Here is a 7,861-nt window from a genome sequence, read left to right on the forward strand (position 1 = left end):
TCCCTAGAGGAGTGTAAACCCTTGTCGCTGGCCCTGCCTATGGACCACAAAGACTGGAAGGACGTCCATCTTACGTTCTCAGTGGGAAAGTTGGAGGCTGATATTGCCGGACGTCAGTTCGGCAAGGACCTCCCTAAGCTGTCTGACTTTCTTTTGCGAAGTGAGTTCGATACAAAAGAAAGACTGACTGCCTCAATGTCTCTTCAGACTACTCTCGAGACGATGGCAAGTGACCCCAAGGTCCATGAAATGTTCATGGTAGTGGCCAAGCCTCATCTGGCCACAGTGACGAAGGACCTTTATGGCTTCGTCAAGGCAAGGAGAGCTTATAGGGAGTTCGTGTTTACCTCGGCTACGGTGAGGCACGAGCTAAAGAAACTAATCTCCTCCAACATTTGGGGAAAAGACCTTTTTCCCTACCGACTTGGTCAAAGAAGTTTTTGATAAAGCCGCCTTGGAGAATAGAAACCTTCTCCAGAAGTGGGGCCTGGCTATCAAAAGAGAGTCTTCCCCGGATGAGGGTCCTCAACCAAAGAGGAAGACTATGAGGACTAGGCTACCGTCTCGGCCAGCCAAGCCTCTTAGACAGCAACAGCAACTGCAATTGCCTTTGCCCCCAGTGCCCCAGATCGTGGCACAAACCCCGACCACCTTTCAGTGGGTACCCCAGGCCGTGTCGACACAGTCCACGGTATTCACCCCAGCGTTCGAAGGGCAGTCTACTTCCTTTCGAGCAAAGCCTAGAGGAGCAGCCAGAGGCTCGTCTAGACGCCCCTCAAGGGGAAGGGGATTCAGGGGTGGTCGTGGTCAGGAAGGCAAGACCTCAGGACGGCAGTCCAAGTGAGGTGATACCGGTAGGAGGAGACTTCTGAAATTTCGGGATCGGTGGACCTTCGATCCCTGGGCCCACAGCCTACTCAAGAATGGACTGGGGCGGGAGCTGGTACAGCACTCCACCCCCGTACCTTCGGTTTTTCCAACACTCCACCCCCGTTATGGAGGAGTACGTTCAAGAACGGTTGGAGAAAAAGGGTGAAGCCCATCAATTTCTAAGGGAGGGTGTTTTGTGTTCCCAAGAAAGACTCGGAAAAGCTCAGAGTCATTCTGGACTTGTCGCCACTTAACAAGTTCATAGTGAATTGCAAATTCAAAATGCTAACACTGCAACACATAAGGACCTTACTGCCCAAGAGGGCATATTCCGTCTCTATAGACTTGTCAGACGCCTACTGGCACATTCCAATTAACCATCGACTCTCCCCCTACCTAGGGTTCAGGCTGCAACGAAGACTATACGCCTTCGGAGCCATGCCATTCGGGCTAAACATAGCCCCAAGGATTTTTACGAAGCTTGCGAGCGTAGCTCTCAATCAATTTCGCCTAAAGGGAATTCAGGTAGTAGCCTACCTGGACGACTGGTTGGTGTGGGCAGCATCCGAGACAGAATGCTTGCAAGCTTCCAGTCAAGTGATCCAGGTCCTAGAGTACCTAAGCTTCAAGATCAACAGAAAAAGTCTCGACTTGCTCCATCTCAAAAGTTCCAGTGGCTAAGATCCACTGGGACCTTTTGTCACACCGTTTCTCCACCCCGGCGAAGAAAAGGAAGGAGATAGCGGGTTCTGTCAAGAGACTTCAAGATTCCGAAAGGATATCAAGACACGAGCAGGAGAGAGTACTGCGCTCTCTCCAGTTTGCTTCGGTGACAGACCCAGTGCTAAGAGCACAGCTAAAGGATGCAATCGGAGTTTGGAGAAGTTATGCATCAAACGCGTGAAGAGATCTGAGAAGACCAGCCGCTTCGGCTAAGTACTCTTCTCAGGCCTTGGTCCCAAGCCAGACATCTAAAGAAGTCAGGTTCTTCTTCAGCCACCTCCCCCGTTGGTGACGATTCACTCAGACGCCTCAAAGGAGGGATGGGGAGGTCACTCTCATCGGAAAAAAGTCCAGGGACTTGGTCCAGGCTATTCAAGACCTTTCTCATAAAACTTTCTAGAAGCTAGGGCAGTGCTCCTTACCTTAAAGAAAGTCTCCCCGCGTCATTCGTTCCACATAAAGTGGTAATAGACAGCGAGGTAGTTGTAAGATACTTGAATCGACAAGGATCGAGGTCACCACCTCTCAACCAGGTGATGTTGGCCGTCTTCCGATTGGCGGAAAAGAAGAAGTGGTACCTGTCGGCAGTTCACCTTCAAGGAGTCCGCAATGTGACAGCGGACGCTCTATCCAGGTTCACACTGATAGAGTCGGAATGGTCCTTAGACGCAGGATCATTCTCCTTCATTCTGAATCAGTCCCAGAACTGCAGATAGACCTCTTTGCGACGAAAGACAACAAGAAGTTGCCCCTGTACGTGCCCCGTACGAGGACCCCTTAGCGGAAGCAGTGGACGCGATGTCCCTCGACAGATGGTCCAAGATTTATCTGTTCCCTCCTCACAACCTTCTGTTGAGGGTCCTCAACAAACTGAGATCCTTCAAAGGGTAGCGGCAATAGTGGCCCACAAGTGGCCGAACAGCGTGTGGTTCCTCCTGGCATTGGAACTGTAGCTGAAGTTTGTACCACTACCAGATCCAGTTCTGACCCAGCGAGTCCAGAAGTCAACTGTCTGCGCTTCATTACAGAAAACCCGGACCCTGCAGTTCATGATTTTCTCTCCCTAGCGGTGAGAAAGCGTTTCGGATCTCGAAAGCCAGTATAGACTTCCTTGAGGAATATAAATGCAAATCTACTAGAAGGCAATATGAGTCATCTTGGAGAAAATGGCGTGCCTTTTGTCAAGGCGAAGATTCCGCAGGAGATCTTGACAGACTTCTGCTTATCTTTTGTCCCCACCTCCATGGTCAAGGGTTGGCAGCGAACACGATTTCAGCGTGTAAGTCTGCTTTGACAAGACCCATTCTATATGCTTTCCAGGTCGACCTAGGTAACGAGATCTTTAAATAAAGTCCCGAAAGCCTGTGCTAGGCTCAGACCTTCAGCACCTCGCCAAAGCCCATTTCATGGTCTTTAGACAAGTTCTTCATTTCGCTCTCTGTTGAGCAATGAAGAGTGTGCGTTAAAGGATTTGCACACAAAAAGTTATTTTCCTATTTTGCACTCGCGTCCGGGGCCAGGGTTAGTGAGATTGTAGCCTCTCGAGAGAGGCAGGTCGTGTTTCAGTTCCTAGATGGGGAAGAAGACTGAACCTGTTTCCGGATCCTACGTTTCTCGCCAAGAATGAGTTTACCCACCAACAGGTGGGTCCCTGGAGAATCTGCCCTCTGAAAGAAGATGCATCTCTATGTCCAGTAGACTGCCTAAAGGTCTATCTTCATAGAACTTCAGACTTCAAGGGTGGTCAACTATTCAGGGGAGAAACATCAGGCTCAAATTTATCTCTGAATCAACTCAGAGCGAAAATCACATATTTTATTCGCAGAGCGGATCCTGACATACACCCCGCAGGTCACGATCCGAGGAAAGTTGCCGTCATTCTTAATTTCTTTAATTGTATGAATTTTGAACATCTCCGTTCATACACTGGCTGGAAGTCTTCCAGAGTGTTCTTTCGCCACTATGCGAAGCAAGTAGAGGAACTAAAAGAGATCTGTGGTAGCAGTGGGACGCGGTGTTAACCCTACTGTTTAACTCTGGTCTTAATTGGGACGATTAATTCCAGGGTGAGTGTGTAGTTACATACTGTACTACAAACTAAGTGAGGGCACTGTGTTGCCCATCCAGACTGTTCCATTTCCGAAGGTGAACCTAGCATAAGTGCAGACATGTGTGCCGAGCGTTTCTAACGCTAATGTCATTGATTTGTAATACAGGATTTTATGACTTTGATACCTCGGTATATTAAAAGTGGCATCTAATGTTTTTTCTTTCAGACAAACAAGCTCTGTTTACTATCATACTTATGCTTAAAGTTTTGGTTATCCTCTTCTTATATATATATATATATATATAGTATATATATATATATACTATATATAGTATATAGTATATATATATATATATATATATATATATATATATATATATATATATATATATATATATATTGTGGTTAACCTGTCTATTTATTGCCTGTCAATAATCTGGTTCTTGAGAACCTTGCGTCTCCTCACCTGTGTCAATTTATTGGTATAATTGAGCATTCATTCTATGTACCTTATCTGGATAATTCTAATAGAATTGTTCCTTTATGCAAGCTATGTTGCATTGGTTTTCCTCCTATGCGGATATAAAACCTTTGTCCAATACAAGTATTATGCGCGGAAAACTGGTCGATATTTCATATTGACGCAGTGGTCCTTTACAAACTATGCTTTACTTAAAATAGGGCGAGACCACTATATTAGCTTGCCTGGTATTCATACATAGATATATGTACTCTTCGAGACTTTTCCAGAGTCTAGTAGGACTCTTCCCTGTAGGGGGCAGGAAGCTCTAACATAGTTTATAGTTAGTTGAAGAAGATGTATAACGGTAACATCTTAGGTCTCTAGGTCTAGTCTGACCGGGAAAAAGAATTACCTCCGGGGAGTACGGCAACGTCTGAAAATCCACAGATACAGTAATGCCTGGTACACTTCCATCAGGAAGACATGGCTTGAGCCCAAAAAAACGGATTTTGAGCGAAGCGAAAAATCTATTTTTGGGTGAGATGGGCCATGTCGTCCTGATGGACCCGCCCTTGCCTTTCTAAGAAAGGGCTGTAGGACCCCTCCCTACATACAGTATCTGTAGCACCTCGTGTACGCTACAAGGAATACAGATGGCGCCAGGATTGGCGCCAGGCACGCATACGAATCGGGGGATAGGGAAGCCTTGGGAGCGGCTCCCCTTTTTCTTTCCCGAATTCGTATCTCGTCAATCACCTCCTAGGAGACGAAATCTCTGTTCAGGTCGTAGATTGCCATGTGACGTGTCTAGAATACGTCCTCTGATATGTCGCGATATCCCTTTCACGAGGGATACTCGCTCCAGGAGTTAGAATTCTGGTACCTTTAAGGTAAATTCTCTGGGAATATCGCCGTAGTTGTAATATACCCTAGGAAGCTACCCTATAGGAACTTCCATCAGGACGACATGGCCATCTCACCCAAAAATAGATTTTTCGCTTCGCTCAAAATCCGTTATATATATAGATACTATATATATACTATATATATATATATATATATATATATATAGTATATATATATATATATAATATATATATAATACTATATATATATATATATACATATAGAGTGTATATATATACTAGTATATATATATATATAATATATATACTATATAGTATATATATATATATATATATATATATATATATATTTATAGTATATATATATATGTAGCTTAAAATGTAAGATATATATATATAGTACATATATATATATATATATATATATAGATATAATGTATATAGTATATATATATATATAGTATATATATATATATATATATATGATATATATTCTATATATATACTATATATATATATAGTATATATATATAATATAGATATATGTATATATATGTATATATAAATATACAAATCTATATATATATACTATATATATATTATATATATATATATATATATATATACATATACATATACACACCCACATATATATAATATATAATGATATATATAATATATATAATAGTATATATATATATATTATATATATTATATATATATATATATATAATATATCTTAGAAGTACAGGGGTAGTTTTAGAAGAAATAGGAGTTGTATGAATCAGATTGTTATAGTTAGGCAGATATGCAGGAAATATTTAGCAAAAGGTAAGGAGGTGTATGTTGCGTTTTATGGATCTGGAGAAAGCGTATGATAGTGTTGATAGGGAAGCAATGTGGAATGTGATAAGGTTATATAGAGTTGGTGGTAGGTTGTTGCAAGCAGTGAAAAGTTTCTACAAAAGAAGTTCAAGCATGTGCTATGATAGGAAATGAAGTGAGCGATTGGTTTCCGGTGAGAGTGGGGGTAAGATAGGGTGTGAGAAGGAAGTTGGGAGTTAGTATGGGTAAGAGTAAGGTTATGAGATGTACGAGAAGGAGGGTGGTACAAGATTGAATGTCATGTTAAATTGAGAGCTACTTGAGGAGGTGGATCAGTGTTTAAGTACTTGGGGTCTGCTGTTCCAGCAAATGGTGGAGTGGATGCAGATGTACGTCAAAGGGTGAATATATATATACTATATACTACATATATAATATATACTAATATATATCAGATATATATATACTATATATATATATTACATATATATAATATACATATATATATATATCTATATATTATACAGTCATTGTGAATGTATATATATATATATGCATATATATATATATATATATATATATATATATATATATATATATATATATATAATATATATAGTATATATATATATGTATATATATATAGTAATATATATATATATTTATATCTATATATTATACATATATGATATATATATATGTATATAGTATATATATATATATATATATATATATATAGTATACTAAATATATCTATATATAGCTATATATATTATATATAGATACATATATATATATATATATAATATATATATATATATATAAATTATATATATATATATATATATATATATATATATATATATATATATATATATATATATATAAATATATATAATATATATATATATATATATATATATATATATATCTATATATATATATATATAGATATATATATATATATATTATATATTTATATATATAATATATATATATATATATATCTATATATATATATATATATTATATATATGTGTGTGTGTGTGTGTGTGTGTGTTTGTGTGTGTAAATAACTTCAAAATACCGAGAGTACCATTCTAGTGTAGGCAATATATGTATATATGCGGCGTGACTTGTCTGGTAGTTCGGTAGTTTCAAGTTACTTACATTTTTTTTCTGGTTTAGTATTCTGAAGTTATAAAGTAATTTACAGCTCTATCGTGACTTTTCAAGGAGCAATATCTAAATAGAACAAAACCCATAGCCCATAGAATGCAGTCTTCGATATTGTCTACACGAGGAAGAGAAAAGTATTCACAAGACGTCTATATATACGTGTTTGATGGTGATGCTGTTGATAATATAAGAACATTTTGTGAGAAAAGGAAGCTCTGCAAAGCTCGGATACACTTTAGAAATCGTGAAGTGGTAAAACAACTTAATGAACACACGCGTGCAACCACGGCATCTAAAGTTGAAAGAAAGATAGTTATTACAAAGATAAAAGTGCGAGGTGCTGAAACTTCTCAAGTAATTAACGAGTGCCTTGTAAATTTTCCTGAAGCTTGTCAAGGAGTGATAGCCTACTTATCACCCGATCGCTAAAGAAAATTCTGCATAGGAATCGGAAAAAAAATTGCCGATTTCCCTGGAAATCCGAACAATTTAGAACTTGTAATACCCAAAAGATTTAAAACTTATCGTGTAACTGATAGTATTAAAGAATAGTTTTTATCAGCTGATAGCTGTCATGCAATCATGTAGAATTTTGATATTTGGAGGAATAGGAATTGCTATTTTCTTAGTCAAACAGATTATAGAAAAATTACGAATTTAAAAAAAAAAATTGACTTCCACCCTATAATTAGCATCATATATTAACATTCAAACTAGTCGGAAGAACTTATCGCAACAATTTGCTTTTTGCATAATATGTATACAGTATATGCAGCGAGACTGGTCTGCGTCAGAAATAGTCCACGGAAAAATGGATTGTGGCGAGATGGCCTCAGCAAAATGGCCATGGCTAAACGTCCCATCCCCTATACACAAACACACACA

This window comes from Palaemon carinicauda, chromosome 18 (assembly GCF_036898095.1).
Source record: "Palaemon carinicauda isolate YSFRI2023 chromosome 18, ASM3689809v2, whole genome shotgun sequence".
Classification (NCBI taxonomy): Eukaryota; Metazoa; Arthropoda; class Malacostraca; order Decapoda; family Palaemonidae; genus Palaemon; species Palaemon carinicauda.